The following is an 18,445-nucleotide window of genomic DNA, read 5'->3' on the forward strand; positions in this document are numbered from 1 at the left end:
TTATAGTACGTTATTCACACCCCTTGAGTCCTAAAGAGCATAGGATTTCCCTTAGAACGATGTTAGGGTTGTATCATATTGCTTGCTACATGGTGTGACGTGCATCATCTCGGCATGATTATATGTTACTTGCATGCATGTCTATTCGTTCATTTTGTTTTAAAGTCATATTTTGCATACACCTAGCATCATGAGAAGTGGGAGACCTCCAGTTGGCCGAGATCAATCTGAGGACAGGTTAGACAGATTAGAAAGGATGGTAGAGGGTTTGGCCCATGAGTTGAGGCGAACAAGGCAACAGAACACCAGTACCACCTCTACTTAGGCCGAACAGACAAACGACCGAGATGCAATTCCACCTCCACCTCCTCTAGTGCTGCAAGTGCCTCCACAACCAGCTTTGTACAGGGACGGCACATTGACTTTGATCAAAGAATTCAAGAAGATGAATCCCCCAAAGTTCCATGGGGGTATAGAGCCGATGAAAGCCGAAGCGTGGGTTTTGGAAATAGAGAATTTGTTTGAGATTTTTCCCAGCACCGACACTCAGAAGGTGTCATTGGCAGCATTCACATTGGATGACAACACTCGTAGATGGTGGATGATGATTCGAGAAGGTAATCCGGGTTTGACTTGGGCCAGATTTTTGGAGTTATTTTATGACAAGCACTTTCCCCTCAGTGCCCAAGATCGTAAGACCACCGAATTCTAAACTTTGACATAGGGCAACAAAACCGTGGCTGAATACGATTGTGCTTTCATCGAGTTACCAAGGTATGCACCTCACATGGTCAATAATGAATATAAAAAAGCCAGAAAGTTTGAGAGTGGACTTCGCAGACCCATACAAGATCGGGTTAATATGCTCAACATGCCAACTTATGCCAGAGTATTAGATAAAGCCATCTTGGCAGAAGCTAACCTAAACAGATATCAGAATTCAGGGGAGAGCCAGAGAAAGAGGCAGAATTATGACAATCGCCGAGTACCGTTTGGTGCCAAGAAGAAGGCGAATATGGGCAGTTCCAGCAACTCGAATCAGGAAGGCAATGCTAAGCCAACATGTTCCAGTTGTGGGAAGCCGCATTTCGGAGTTTGTCGTTGGGCGTCTGGAGCTTGTTTTGAATGTGGTGAGATAGGTCATCATGTGAAAGACTGTCCCAAGACAAAGGCTAATGATAGCAGGAAAGATGGGAGTACCTCGGGTTCTGCATAGAAAGGTAATGTCGGGAAAGGACAGATGAGACAGGGCAGAGTTTTTGCATTGGTGCCAGGAGACACTCAGAGCGCCGAGACAGTAGTGTCAGGTACCCTTCGAATTTGCTCTCAAGATGCATATATATTGATTGATTCGGGTACTACACATTCATTTGTATCTACTAAATTTGCCGAGAAGTTAAATAGGAAACTAGAACCCCTTGGTTATATGTTATCTGTATCTACTCCATCTGGGAGAACTATGACTGTTGCATCCATTTATAGGGCGTATGTTGTTGTGATTGAGGATATTGAATTATTAGTTGATTTGATGCCATTGAATATGACTCATTTTGATGCTATATTGGGAATGGACTGGTTCGTAGTTAATCGTGCATCCATTAATTGCGTTTCCAAAAGTGTCACATTGAAACCCCCAAACCAAGCTAAGGTTACGTTTCAGGGTAAAAGAGTAGTATCCCCACCTTACTTGATCACGTCCATGAAAGCTTATAAGTTAATCCAAAAAGGGTGTCGAGGTTATCTGTATAGTGTACTAAGTGATCCGAATGGAAACGTCGGAATGGCCGATATCCCAATTGTTAATGAATTCCCCGACGTCTTTCCAAATGATTTTCCTAGTCACTTGGTCGATAGAGAAGTAGACTTTACTGTTGACGTTATATCGGAAACCCAGCCTATCTCCAAAACACCCTATAGAATGGCCCCAGCCGAGCTTAAGGAGTTGAAGCTGCAATTACAAGAGTTGTTAGATAAGGGCTTTATTAGGTCGAGCACTTCACCTTGGGGAGCACCAATTTTATTTGTGAAGAAAAAGGATGGCACGCTTCGTCTTTGTATTGATTACCGAGAACTGAACAAGGTGACCATTAAGAATAAGTACCCATTGCCGAGGATCGATGATTTGCTTGATCAACTACAAGGAGCACGAGTCTTTTCAAAAATTGATCTCAGGTCGGGCTACTATCAGCTCAAGGTTAAAGCCGAAGATGTTGAGAAGCCTGCTTTTCGGATAAGATATGGCCACTACAAATTTTTGGTAATGCCTTTTGGAGTGACTAATGCTTCTGCAGCATTCATGGATTTGATGAATAGAGTCTTTAAGCCTTACCTAGGTGAGTTTGTGGTTATTTTCATCGACGATATATTGATCTATTCCAAGAGTGAAGTTGAGCATGAGAAGCATCTGAGACTTGCCTTACAGATTTTGAGAGACAGAAAGTTGTATGCCAAGCTTAGCAAGTGTGAGTTTTGGCTTTCCAGCATTTCATTTTTGGGACATGTGATTAATGAAGAAGGTATTTCGGTTGATCCTAGCAAAATTGAAGCCAATGTAAATGGGCTGACATCGACTAATGTGTCCGAGGTTCGTAGTTTTCTGGATTTGGCAGGTTATTATAGAAAGTTTGTGAAGGACTTCTCGAAGATTGCAGTACCATTGACACAATTGACTCAGAAGGGAGTGACATATGAATGGACCGAGGGTAGAGAATCAGCCTTCCAGGAACTCAAGACAAGGTTAGTTACAGCACCAGTTCTTGTACTACCATTAGGTAATGAGAAATTTTAGATATATAGTGATGCTTCACATAAGGGTTTGAGTTGTGTATTAATGCAAGGGGCTAAGGTTATAGCATATGCATCTCGCTAGTTGAAGCCCCATGAAAAGAATTATCCTACTCATGATTTAGAACTAGCAGCCGTAGTATTTGCCTTGAAAATTTGGCATCATTACTTGTATGGAACCTCTTGCCAAGTTTTCACAGATCACAAGAGCCCAAAGTACTTGTTCACTCAGAAGGAATTGAATATGAGGCAGAGAAGATGGCTTGAGTTATTGAAAGACTACGATATGCAAATTCAGTACCATCCGGGTAAAGCAAACTCAGTGGCCGACGCGTTGAGCAGGAAGTTAGTCGGGAATTTGGCATGTTTGGCAATGATTTCAGTGGAGCCGACTATTATGGAGGAAATAAAGACAAGACAGAAGGAGGATGAATTCTTCAAGAAAGTAATTGATGAGTTTGTCACCAAACCGAGGTCAGGGTACACCATTGAGAATCAGGTACTTAAGTTTGAAGGGAGGTTATGCGTGGCTGATGTCCCAGAGTTGAAAATGAAGGTTTTGTAGGAAATACCAAGATTTGTTGTTCATCCAGGAAATACCAAGATGTACCAAAATGTGAAACAAAATTTTTGGTGGCTGAAGATGAAAAGAGAAATAGCCGAATTTGTATCCCAGTGTTTGTATTGTCAATAAGTGAAAGCAGAACATCAAAGGCTAATAGAACTTCTTCAACCTTTGTCAATTCCTGAGTGGAAATGGGAACACATCTCCATGAATTTTGTGATTGGTTTGCCGAGGACACAAAAGGGTATGGATTAGATTTGGGTTATAGTTCATAGATTAACTAAGTTAGCACACTTCTTGCCTGTTAAGACTACATTTAATGCCGATCGACTTGCCTTGTTATATATGAATGAGATTGTTAGACTTCATGGAGCGTCGATGTCTATCATGTCAGACCGAGATCCGAAGTTTGTTTCTAGATTTTGGTAGAGTCTACAAAAAGCTTTGGGAGCCGAGTTGAGGTTTAGCACAGCTTTTCATCTCCAGACCGATGGGCAAACAGAGAGAACAATCCAAATACTTAAAGATATGCTTAGACTGTGTGTGTTGGACTTCAAGGGAAATTGGGAAGTGCATTTGCCATTAGTGGAATTTGCTTACAACAATAGTTATCAAGCTAGCATTGGCATAGTGCCGTATGAAGCTTTATATGGAAGGAAATACAGATCGCCGATATGTTGGACTGAGGTAGGAGATAAAGCTTTGGTTGGCCCCGAGCTAGTTCAAGTGACAACTGAGAAGATTAAGCTCATTCAGCAAAGAATCAAAACCGCTTAGAGTCAACAGAAGAATTATGCCAACCAGAGAATGAGGGAGTTAGAATTTGAAGTTGGGGGTCATGTATTCCTGAAGATTTCACCGATGAAAGGAGTTTCAAGATTTGGGAAGAAAAGTAAGCTAGCACCCCGATACATTAGGCCATTCAAAATTCTTGAGAAGGTTAACCCCGTTGCTTACAGACTTGCTTTGCTGCCAGAATTAAGCCAAGTCCACAATGTGTTTCATGTCTTGATGTTAAGGAAGTATATTCGGGGCACACTGTATGTGATTAATCATTCCGAAATCGTGGTTAATGAAGATTTAGGCTACGAGGAGAAGCTGATGAGAATTATTGATAGGCAAGTGAAACAGTTGAGGAATAAGTCTACCAATGGTGAAGGTTGAATGGAAAGAGCATTATGGCAAGGATGCTACATGGGAAATGGAAGAAGAAATAAAAATCCGACATCCGGAGTTGTTTTTGGGGCAAGGTAACTTAAGTTTGGGGACCAAACTTCCTTAAGGAGGGTAGGATGTAACAACCATCACTTTGTCTTAGTCATGCTCACATGCATTTGCATGATCTTTGTCTTGCTTAAACTTGCATCTGCAGACCTTGATTTGTTTGAGTGTTAAGCCGAGGTCATCTTAAGCCTAGGTCACACATTTGAACCTCTTACACTTAGGACCATCTTGGAACCACTCTGGTTGACCTCCACATTCACCCTGGCATATTGGCCGAGATGTCATCATCTAGGCCAAGGTGTGCATCACCTAGGTCGAGATGTGCATCATCTAGGCTGAGATGTTATCATCTAGGCATTCGACATCCTTGATCCTTGCACTTAGTGATCTTGTTCCTGGACTGGTATGACCTAGACCGAGGTGTGGCACATCTAGGCCGATGTGCGGCATAGCTAGGCCAAGTGCTATCCTTCCTAGCCGAGATCACTGAGACCTTACTTGCCGAAGCCTATGTCTTGACCCAAGGTCATTGCCTTGTCAGAGTGCCCTTGCCACCTTATTTGTTGTACACTCTTTGTCATGCTCTCGTATTGTCAGTCAGTCACCTTTTTTAGGAGAGCCAACCAGTCGTTGCCACGTGTCCCAGCAGAGGGTTAAGTCAGTCGGCAGAGTGAGAAAACATATCATTTTGTCATATCCTTGTCTTTGAGAGAGAGAGAAGCTCTAGGAAGGGGAAGAGGAGTTTTGAGAGAGAAGTAGATTTCCAAGCTCGATATGTAGAGTCTAAACCGTTTGATCCGAGTTTTTAGGTCAGATCCTTGATTTGCTCTTGTTGTCCTTTATGTTTATTCGATCACATTGCATGATCTAGCATGATTCATGAGCCATGCATTGATTTGAAGTTGGTTTTAGAAAAAGAAAATGATGTTCTTGTGTTCTTGAAAGAAAACCATGTTTTGATCCGAAAGTTTATATCAAGATTCATGTTTTGTGTTTGTTTCATGAAATCTTCAAGTATGGTTACCCAGGTCCATGTTTTTGAACTCATATCACGAAAACTCTGATTTTGAATAAGGAAGTTATGATTTTGGCATTCATGTTCATGTTCTTCATGTTTTTCAAGAGGGAAACCCAAATTTCCAGACCTCATTTCCCTAAGTGTGGTCACTAAGACCCACTCTTGCCTAGATATCACACCTAGGCCAAGCATCGTATCTCACCTGGGCCTACCCTACATGATCACCTGCATTTTAGTTATCTTGCATGCGCACCTAGGCCTAGGGGACCATACCTCGGCCAAGAGGTGTGGAACCTCGGCCAAGACCTGGTTGGTACCCAGCATGTTTTTCCGAGATGAAAAATAGAGTTTAACTCCCAGCACATGTTTGCTTTGTCTTGATTTAGTTTTGAAAGAAATGCCGGGATCATTTGCACTCATGTAAAGCTTATTCTAGGAATGCATTTCATATCCACCTTTGAGCATTTCTTCTTGCCTTCTTGAAATGCATTCAATGGGGGTTTTATGATGTAATTGTAGACCTTGGATCCTTGCTTGTAATTCCCTCACCCGAAGAGCTATGTGAGTGGTATTTTTAATAAAGCTATGTTCTAATGTTTTGATAAAAGCTTTGTTTGTTTCGTTTTGGAAAAGTGTTTGTTTAAGTATGAATGATTATCCCTAGTTTTGTATCAAGTATTATCTTATTTTGATGACATTCTTGGAAAGTCCTTAGTGGTAGGGGACTATAATGCAACTAGTACCCTTGTTTGAGATATCTTCCTTACCACCGACGGCCCTGTGCGGGTGGGTTTGTCTAAACGATTCCGGATCGATTATTCCCTTGTTTTGTCAAGAATGTCATCCCTTGTATTATATTGATGCTAGTAAGCATCCCTTGAAGTTTTGAAAGACTTGATAGATGAACTTCGTTCATCCCTTGATTTTGTATATGCTATAATATGTATCATTTTGATAAAGATCTTGGATATCATTCATTCAAACTTTTATTAATTATATCATTCACTAAGTATCCAAGCTCACCCTCTCCCTATACATATGTAGGTGACGAGCAAGAAGGCGGTGACGCCTAGACGTGTTTTGCAAGATGTTTTGGATTCATGTTTTTGCTAGCATCTTGAAGATTATACTTCTTAGCTTTGTATTGCATGTCTTTTGCATATGTCGGCTTGAGAAGCCTTTTGATCAAGATGTAACATGTACTTTATTTTATTTGCATCCAAGTTGTAAACCATGTTAAGATGTATGCCATTTCATTTGATCTTTGCATAGCTCTTATAGACTACCTAGATTTAAATTTATTGCTTCCTCACATGTAAGTCCCATATGTATACTCTGATTGTGTGTGAATCTTTGTAAGGTGGCCTTTGGTAATCTCGAATTACTGGCCATCATGATACCATTCTACTAGGGGTGCAATGGGCTCGTGATAGACCAGCTCCCCAATTCACCTCCAAAAATAGATTATAGACCTCACTGTTTATACATTTTGTCAAATATTTGGCATGCATTGAACAATTATATTATACCTACCCAAAAAAGTTAGTCATATAAGTACAAAGCCAAACAGTGCATTTCCAACCTAGGAATTTATATCTTTGACATAAAACATCAAATTCAGTTGGCCCCTTTTGCTTAACGAAAAGAGAAAACAGAGGATGGGTTGTTCAAAGGATTTGGGTTTTGTAAAGGTAAGTGAAGGATTTGGGTTTTGTGTATTAAGATTTTTTTTTGTTTTAAAAAAGATATGTACATAAAAAAAAATTGATATAATATTGTAGGTGTATTTTGATATTTGTTATAGTAATTTTGCTTCAAGGTATAATTATCATTAACATGATATTTCATTAAGTGTATGCACAGAGATAAATAAGTGTGTGAAAATAAAATTTTTCATTTTTTTTTTTGGATAATTCTACTCACACCATTAATTTACCTTTTTACACCATTCGTTTTAGGAAAATGTTTGGTAGCTCAAAATTTTGTGGCTCAAATGACTCAAATCTGTCAATACGACATCGTTTTACACTCAAAATCTGTCAAAACGACGTCGTTTTGAGTGATTTGAGCCATTTGAGCCACAAAATTTTGAGTTACCTAGCATTTTTGTTCATTTTATTATATCACTAAAAAAAAATGTGATTCCCATTACACCCATTATACTATCAAAACTAACCCTAAACTAAAAACTCTTCAAAATCCTTTCAGTTTTTTCTCTTACACCGATAGCTTTTGGTAATACAATGTTAAAGAATTTAAATTACTTCAGTGCCACATTACTAGACAAACTAATTTTTTTCTAGCCATTTATTGCTGCTTGATTATATGATTTTACTTTACTTTAATAAGAAATTAATTGAAGCCCATTTGTGAAATGTCTGTTTGGTGATACATTACTATACGAATTAGATTACGCTAGTGTCATGTTGCCGAACTAAAATAAATTTGTCTAATCACCTATCACTTTATTTGCATTATAGATTGTCTTCATTGTTGTCGCGTATCCCTTCATTTCAATGTAATCAATATCTCTTTTGATTGCACCATACTCTTTGATATGTCCACTAATAATGATATTTCCTTCTTAGATAATCTACTAGTAAATGAATTCAAGATGTTCTCTAATGAATAGAAACATAATCATTCCAAGCAGAAAAAATCAAATATATATATATATATATATATATAAATGAAATTGGAAATGCACAGTAATGAGTAATAGAACAAATTAAAAATGTTTGGCCTTAGGTTATTGGAAATATATCTTTGATTTTGAAACATCGAACAAAAGTCGAAGAATTCTCTCAAAAAAACAAAACGAAAACCTGCGAAACAAATAAAAAAAAACTAACCATTTTATTTTTTGATGGTTCTTCACCACTATTTCTTTATCCATTGCTTTTTTCTATGATCAAAACACTATAATTCTCACTTTGAAAAGTGATATGTAGTAGAGAACAAAAACTGAGAAGGAAAGAAGAGCAATAGGAATTGAAGAGTAATGGGTGTAAGGAGATAATAAATATATTTAATTTTAGTCTTTTGTCCTTGAAAGTAATTTCACACATAGGTAAAATTAGAAAAGAAAAAAAAAAATCTCATACGGAGAATGTAAAGAGGTAAATTAGTGATGTAAGTAAAATCGAGGATCCCTTCCCGTCACTATTTGGGCCCGTTCCTGTTTCTGTTGCGATAATCCGAGTGGTCATTTTGTCAGGTATTTTATATATTTTATTTATAGAAAAATTTAAGTCGATTTGATAATTATAAATTGTTCAAATTATTGCGTTTTCCACAAAAACAATAGACAACGATTGTGTTTGTTAAAATAAAATCATACATTTTTTTAGTAACAAACGCAATAAATTAAATAAGTTACAATTATCGGATCAACCTTCTTTTTTTTTTTTTTATGTCTGTGTGTGTCGATGAAATGCATGAAATGTTTGACAAAATAAACTATTTGGATCATCGAAATGAGGCTCGTAATGAGCTCTACGCGCCGAAATAGCACCCTCTTTGGACTAGAGGAGATCCTTCTCCTTTTTTTAAGAGAAAAACATATTTTTTAGATTGGTTTAAAATACGATTGTCTTCTATAGTTTTAAAATTTATATTTCATCCTTTTAAGTTTCTAATCATTTAACAAATGACCAATTTTATTAATAAATTATCAAGTCAATTAATAATTTTTAATGATATCATAAATATATTTTAATTAGCATTCAAATAATTTTATTATTATATAGGAAGGTAATTGAGAATTTTATTTTTTCTATTAATTCTGTTAAATAAAAAGGGTTTGGCTTATCTAATGTTAGTCATCTCAACTTAAGAAAGTGTTTAGATTTGACAGGCTCATTTTGGGACCCATTTTAGTTATTCAACCCATTCATTCTTAGGATTCGTTGAGTAGAATATTTATATAAAAAATTGAGATTATCAGATATCAGTAACCATATGTTTGAATTAAATTTGTATTACAAAAAATAGACGTCCACATTGATTTCCATTGAGTATAAAATCTTTTGATATAGAAATCTTTTTAGGTTGGAGTGTAGTTGCGTTGGATTTTGATATGAGATTTTTTTTTTATTTTTTATTTATTTGGAATGGTTTAAAATGTGGAATTCTTTAAACATTTCACAAAGAGTACGAAAATCCTTTAGTAAATTTTGGGCAAATGTGTAATTTCAAACTACGGTGATTTCAATTGTTTATGCGTATTAACAAGCATTCACGCATGTAAACTGTAGGGTTATACTATCATTTACACAAATGGGACTATCAGGCTCATTAGATTATTTGTAGGATTTATTAGTTACTAAGATATAAAAATGGTATTTATTTACAAACTCATAACATATTCACATTGAAACACAATATCACTTCATTGATCAAACTTGACTTTTTTTTTATCTTTTTCTGTCTAAGTATTCCTTCTTTATTCAAATGAATCGGGTTTTTATTTCATATATTCTTTCATTACCAAATCCCTCTTGTCTAAATAGACCGATTTTTTACTTAACTTCTTAATCAATTATTACAAAATTAGTGATTTATTCCTTAACCAACTAATTTATGTAGATTGTTAGTTTATTAATCTTGTTAAGTCATAAATTTTGCCTAAGAATACTTGGAAAAAGATGAGATGAAAAATATGAACTAAATGCCATTTTTCCAAAATATATCGAAAAAGAGCAATTCACTCTAGCGAACTTTGTCGCTTGAGCGGTCTATGAAATTTCAGAATTCCAAATTTTTCAAAAAAATGGTTTCCAAATGCTCTTTTTTTTTTTTTTTTTTTTTCAATCGTTAAATCCATACATATCTTGATCAAAATCTTGAAAATACTTTACAAAACATAAACACTTATTTATTTATAAATCATTTGCTCCAACTCTCATCAAATTGTCAAAACTTAAATCAAGCCCAATGCATGCAAACATTTTCAAACTTCTTTTTCTTCTAAAAAATAAGCATGAAATTAAACATGAGACTCATGAATTTTTCTAGAATAAAATTCAATACAAAAACTTTCGTGCATTAACACTTTAATTAATTTATTTGAATCAAAACCCATGAACTCGTAGTTTCTAAAATTCTTCTTCAAAATCAAATGCACAATGCAGTTGCATGTAATTTTTGAAACTTATTTTAATTATAACTTTCAAAATCAATCCCAAAATAATTAATTTCTAAATCAACTTTCATAATCTTGAATCTAATTCAATTTCTTCATCATTTTACTAATTCCTTTCAAATTACATGAAATTGATTTCTAACTCTTTTCTATTTTCTTTAAATCATGAAATTGAAGTTATAAAACTCTTAGAGAAATATTTGCATATGTGAAATTAGGATTAAAATCGAACCATTTACATTGAAATTCCCTTAATTCAAGATTAAACTCAAAGAGCTCATGAATTCATCATTTTCCAAAACTTGCTCTTTTTATACCAAAACATAGAATTGATCCTTTGAATCTTGTAAAAATCTATGATGCGTGTAAATATGGAATTAACTTCATGAAAAATAACAAAAACTAAACTCAAATTGTAAAACTTTGATGTGTTATTGATTGATTGATGTGTTACAAGATTCTTGTATTGATATATTGTATTACAAATCAGAGTGGCATTATATAGGAGAGGGTTTGGGTTAGTGAGTGGTGGTAGTGGATGGTAGTGGAGGTGGTGGGTGGTAGTGGAGATGGTAAGTGTGTTAGGTTTAGTGGGGTGGATGTAGTGGGTTAGGTTAGTGGGTTAGGTTAGTGTACATTAACAGCCCCCCTCAAACTCAAGGAGGATAGGAACTAACCAACTTGAGTTTGAAGAGAGTAACAAAACAGAAAAGTAAACTGATAAATAAAAAACAAAACAGGATAGGAGACACGGTATGGTCGTGTCGGACCGTTGTAGCAGAACAGTTTATGGGGTCATGTCGGACCGTTGTAGCAGACAGTTTACGGGGTCATGTCGGACCGTTGTAGAAGACAGTTTACGGGGTCATGTCGGACCGTTGGAGCAGACAGTTTACGGGGTCATGTCGGACCGTTGTTGAAGACAGTTTACGGGGTCATGTCGGACCGTTGGAGAAGACAGTTTACGGGGTCATGTCGGACCGATGTAGCAGGACAGTTTACGGGGTCATGTCGGACCGTTGTAGAAGACAGTTTACGGGGTCATGTCGGACCGATGTAGCAGGACAGTTTATGGGGTCATGTCGGACCGTTGTAGAAGACAGTTTACGGGGTCATGTCGGACCGATGTAGCAGGACAGTTTACGGGGTCATGTCGGACCGTTGTAGAAGCTGACCGGAATCAATGTCGGGACAGTTTATGGGGTCATGTCGGACCGTTGTAGAATGTTGTGGTGGTGTACCAAGGGGGCGACTTAGGGAGTGCGCCATGAGTGACTTATACATGATACTGTGTATAACCCCCCCTCAAACTCAAATAGGTGTGAAGATAGAAACCTATTTGAGGTTGAAACAAAGGGATTAATAAAGCTGGCCGGTGTAAAAGACACTGTATGAGTGTGTAAAAGACACTGTATGAGTGTGTATATAGGCTGCCCAAAAATGGATGTAGATATCGAGCCCTCAAAAGTCGTGCCCTCAAAAGGTGTGCCCGCACCCTCAAAAGGCGTGCCATCAAAAGGCGTGCCCGAATGCATCAAAAGGCGTGCCTGTTTGTCGGCGAGAAGAGGCGCGCGATGCGCGTGGCTGCCTCGGCTATTTAACCAAGACAGAGCTGAGGCAGAGGCGAAGACAAACAATTGGCGAAAATCCTCTGAAAAACTCTTCGTTTTGCTGAGAAGGTTTTGCTGAGAAGATACTCTGTAACACTCTCTATAACACTCTGTTGCCCAGAAAAAATGGCTTCGTCTTCCCGCGGGCTGCTTACCCTCTTTCCCGACCTCAACGAGTCTACAGGAGAGAGAACTGGTGCGGTGGCCAGTGAACCTCAACCAAACACTGCTGGGTTTGCTCCGCTGAACTTTCCGATGCGGTCTGTGGAGCAAAAAATGGCGGTGCAGTCGGATGTGGAGGCCAATCAGTATACGTTGAAGGCATGTGTGGAGTCCATGACGGCGGTCACAAATCTGTCGCACCGGCTACAGAGTAGGACAAATGAGGTGCAGCAGTTAAACTCCCAGCTGGCTCTGCTCCAACGCATGTATAAGGATGCGCGAGCAGAGATGAGCGTGCTAAGGGCAGAAAACAAGGAGCTGAAGCGGAAAGCCACCGTGATGTTCCGATTTGGAGGTCCGCCATATGCTGCAGTGGAGGAGCAGAGAGTAGTGATCGTGCCCAGTGGAGTGGGAAACACGGAGGCAACACCGTCAAGGACTGGCCAAGACGGAGGCAAGAAGAAGAGACCTGCAGCAGAGTAGAGAAGAAAAATCCCACTGTGGATGTGGGTGTTTTGTTGTTGTTTTTTTTTTTTTTTTTTTTTTTTTTTTGTTTTTTTTTTTGTGTGTGTGTGTGGGTGTGTTGTTGTAAAATGATGATCGGGGTGAGGCCCGACATGAATAAAATAAGTTGGTGTGCAGTTCATCTTCGTCCTCGCTGTTTTTTTTTTTTTTTTTTTTAACTTTGATGTGTTATTGATTGATTGATGTGTTACAAGATTCTTGTATTGATATATTGTATTACAAATCAGAGTGGCATTATATAGGAGAGGGTTTGGGTTAGTGAGTGGTGGTAGTGGATGGTAGTGGAGGTGGTGGGTGGTAGTGGAGATGGTAAGTGTGTTAGGTTTAGTGGGGTGGATGTAGTGGGTTAGGTTAGTGGGTTAGGTTAGTGTACATTAACACAAATGATGAATTACAATTAGAATTTGATCTTAACTCAATTTTTAACCCAAAACTTAATTTTCACAAGACTTTTCCCTTTTCTATTCAAAGTATAAAATTAAATAGCGCAAGGTCTTCAAAATCCATAATGCATGTGAATATAAAACTCAAATACTTCATAGTGTTTAAAATTAAACTCAGTTTGATGATATTATGAAATCAATTTCCATATTCATTAACATAACGCATTTTCTTACTAATTTATTTTTCATTTCATGAAATTGAATCTAATTACCTCTTAATTTCAGTTTCTAAATAATTTATCTATAAGATTTGAGCTTTAATTTTTTTACCCAAAACCTTCATTTTGACGAGTTTCTTCATAATTTCTTGAGTATGCCTTCAATTATTCACTTTTTCCAAGCTTTCCCTTGCTTACCTTCACCATTCCAGCACATAGAGTTGGTCTCTCTCTCTCGGCTCTATTCCTTCCAGCACATACACATGAATAAATTCATTTTCCTTCTCATTCCATATTAAGAGGTACACAATCTCACCCTTTCTTGCTGACATCTCAAGCACACGTGCACACAATATTGAGCTCCCAACACAACACTTATACACACACAAACACCTACTGATTAGCTTAATACACCCACACCTACACCCACACCCACACCCACACCCACATATACCATCAATTCTAAATTCTTTCATAATTCAATTTATGATTCAGATTAATTTAACTAAGCAATACTCACCCACATATACCATCAATTCTAAATTCTTTCATAATTCAATTTATGATTCAGATTAATTTAACTAAGCAATACTCAGTCTTGATAAATCTTGATTAGGACATAATTAAATTAATCATAACTAATCATAAATTCCACATAATTTAATCAGTCTAATTTGACTTCCATTATAACCCAATTAATTATATTAAAATTTATCATTCTGAATCAGATTTTTAATCAAACTCTCAAATGGCTCCAAATATCAAATTAAACTTATTTTCATGGTTTCTTAAATCATTTAGGCTTTCAATTTTGGATTAAACTCAAAATCTCCGTTAATAAATTACATACTCAATTGAACACGTCATAGTTAAATTTAATTCATAATAATTGTAATTCCCAATTCTCATAACTTAATTAATTCCAATTCGGACCCAATTGATTAAATCTTAATTTTACTAAACTGAATCAAATATTTAATTAAACTCTCATATGGTCCGATACTCGAAATTAAAATAATTCAATTCACCAATTATACTCTCTTGAGCCCTTTAGGCTTTCAATTTCGAATTTCAAAATAAATCCTTAATAAAATTATACACGAATCAGTCTCCATAATTTTTATAAATCCAGATTAAATTATCTACTTAATTAATTAAATGCTAATTATTATACGTGGTGAGGTCGTTACAAGCGGACTGCATTGTCTGTAAAAATACTGGATGGGTCAAAAGTTCACTCAAGCAACCATCGCTCAAGCAGTCTATAAAGACTGCAAAAGTTCTGAAAGTTCGTAATGCTTACTTGAGCCACCTTTCGGTCACTCAAGCGGTCTGTAAAAATTCTGAGTTTGAAATTGAAGATTTTAGCTTCCAAACTTTTCTCCAAGACTGGGGATCATGCATGGCTTTCTTGAAAACATGAAAACACTTGAAAAATACCAATATATGACCCTTTAGAAAATCATTTACTTAAAACTCAACAATTTAAGCAAAACTTGAATTATGCATGTAAAGATTTTCCAACTTTTTTTTCTTTTGAAGAACAAAACATGAAATTGAAAACATAATCTCATGAAGTTTCTGAAATCATGCAGGACATAAATCCTCAATTAAAAAGGTTTCATGTATGCAATAATTTCAAATATTCAAGCCAAAAAGATGAAATCTTTCATGATCATACATATAACCCATATTCTTCTTCAAAACCCATTTCTTTCCAAATTTCATAGATGGTAACGATCTCATCACGTATAATATTTTGTATATAATTAATTAAAGAGATTTAAATTTTAATTAGTCATTATTCTAATTTAATTTAGGATTTATGAGTGGAATCTGATTTGTATATGATTCTATTAAGAATTTATTTTGGAATTAGAAATTAAACGTCCAAATGGTTTAACGATGTAAAATTGATGAGTTGAATCAGTTTAATCTCAAGTATCAGACCATATGAGAGTTTAATTACATATTTGATTCAGTTTAGTAAAATTGATATTTGATTAATTGGATCTGAATTGGAGTTAATGAAGTTAATTAAGTTATGAGGAATGAGAATTATGATTATATTGAATTAAATTTAATAATGAGGTATGCAATTTGAATATGTAATTTATTGACGGAGATTTTGAATTTGATCTGAAATTGAAGGCCTTAGAGATTTGAGAAACCAAAATCGATTATGGCAATAAGTTTAATTTGATATTTGAAGCCTTTTGAGAGTTTGATTAAAAATCAGATTCAGATTGATAAAAATTAATTATAATTAATTGGGCCTTAATTGAAGTCAATTAGACTAATTAAATTATGTGAGATTTGAGATTAATTATGATTAATTACATTATGTGTTAATCAAGATTTGCTAATACTAAGTGTTGCTTAATTAAGTTAATTTTAATCATAAATTGAATTGTGAAATGATCTAGAACTTGAGGGTGAGGGTGAGTAGAGATGGCAATCAGAACCCGGCCCGACGGGGACCCGATCCCCCGACTCCGAATTGAGTGGTGATTCCCCGAAAAAAACCTCCGACGGGCCGGGGGTGATATTAAAAATTAAATCCTCGATAATATACAGGCCGGGGACGGGGATACAGATTTCAGCCCCGGACCCGCCCTGACCCCGATCCCCGTCCCGTTTGCCCCGATGTAAAATTACTACTTTGCCCTTGTATATATATGTATAACATATGTGTGTAGGTAGGGTTTGGTTAAACCAAACCTAACCTCAACTCAATCCCTTCTGTCTTCCTATCTGTCTCTTCTCTGTCTCTGTCTCTCTCTCTCTCTCTCTCTCTCTCTCTCTCTCTCTCTCTCTCTCTCTCTCTCTTCTACTCTCACTCTCGCGTCTCTCCGCGACGCCGATGGTCCTCCTCCGCGTCGTCCTCCTACTCCGTCGTCCATCGCCTCCTCTGTCGTCCTCCTCCGCCGATCATCCTCCTCCTCCGCCGATCGTCCTCTTCCGTCGTCCTCCTCCACCGATCGTCCTCCTCCGAACCAGATCTCAGTTTTTTTGAAACAGATTTTGTGTATGTATACAGAATTTTTTTTTGTGTTGTTGAAAAAATTCTGTTTATTTTTTGTTTATTCAGTCCCTTCTATACAGATTTTGTTTACTCAGTCTCTTGTTTCCTCGTTCAACAGATTTTGTTTACTGTATGTATACTCAGTCCCTTCTATACAGATTTTTTTTTGAACGAAAACAGATCTGTTGTTGTGTTGAAACAAATCTGTTATATATATATATATATATTATGTTATTATTAAAAAAAATAGATGTGTTTTTTTTGTTGATCTATGTTGATGATGTTGAATGTTGAAACAGAGTTGATGGTGTTGAATGTTGAAACACATCTGTTTTTTTTTTTATGATCTGTTATTCTTTTTTTTTTATCTGTTGATGGTGTTGAATGTTGAAAGAGAGTTGGATCGGAGAATTTCTGGGGTCGGAAAAACCCAATCCTCGTTGGGGACGGGGATCGGGACTGTGATAAGTTCCCCGTCGAGGATCGGGGTCGGGGACGGGAAAGTTTTGGCCATCGGGGATCGGGGACGGGGAGGGTGATTCCCGCCCCCGCCCCGCCCCGCCCCGCCCCGCCCCGTTGCCATTCCTAAGGGTGAGGGTGAGGGTGAGGGTGTGCTAAGAAATCTGTGTTGCTGTGCATGTAAGTGTTGTGGTGGAGCTCATAGGAGTTGTGCACGTGTGTGATGTGGTGTCATGAAATAAGTGTGTATATTTGTGCATTATTGTGTTGAGAGTGCATATTACTTGGTGAAAGACTTTTCAAAGTCAAGAAGGGTCCATCTTGCGATGTGTATTGGAGACTTCAATTATAGAGAGAGAAGTGGGTGTGCATCATTGTGCTGGAGCTTTGGCTCAGGGAGATAAGCGGGTGTGCATCATTGTGTTGGAGCTTTGGCCCAGCTCTCTGCTGTGAGTATTTCTAGAGAAAGAGAGAAAGTTCAAGAGTTGAAAGATTGTGTATATATATATAGAGAGAGAGAGAGAGAGAGAGAGAGAGAGAGAGAGAGAGAGTGAACATCCTGTACTGAGTAGCAGATCCCTTCAACGTTGCTTTTAACCCACAAGGCCACTTTAATTTGTCTGAGCATTATTAAATTTACGAACAAACCATACCACTGCCAGTGATGAAGCTTTCTACAATCATACTTTTAACTTTTTATACTTAAACCAGCCCACCATTCTTACAATCCTACCAATGAACTTGGTATAGCCTAATAAATTCCCCACCAATTCATCAAATGGGACCAAACCTTCCAAATTAAGGAACAACCCATCAACACATCATTTATTGTTCCCTAGTCGGTGTTATGGAAAATACATAGGACAAGCCACTCCACCATTTCATTTATGATTAAATTAATTTAATTAGACAACACTTAGTAGGTGTTTGAATAAACTTAAAAAGTTAAAATTCAGAAAGTCATTACAAAAGGCCTGATTTTGGGTGTTTTAAAAAATTCAAAAAGTCAAAATGTTATAAAAAAAAAAAGAAAGTTATCACTATGTATAAATTAAAAATATTAAAAAATTAATGTATATAATATTTTAATCAAACCAATTTTATGCATTTTTGGGGACTGCATTAACCCTTTTAGTACCATGGATAAGGAAAAAAAAATTAGGTATATAAAATCACTGTCTTGGACGGTAATGTTGGGCCCGTAGGGGCACATCACGGGTTCCGTTTTGAAATCCGAACCGTTTAATGTATAAAACTCGTTAAGAACTATAAGCCTATAAAAAATTACGTTGATCGGATATCGCATCAAATCCGTTTTGTATAAAAAAT

The sequence above is a fragment of the Camellia sinensis genome, chromosome 12 (genome assembly GCF_055761805.1).
Source record: "Camellia sinensis isolate YWXY chromosome 12, ASM5576180v1, whole genome shotgun sequence".
Lineage (NCBI taxonomy): Eukaryota > Viridiplantae > Streptophyta > Magnoliopsida > Ericales > Theaceae > Camellia > Camellia sinensis.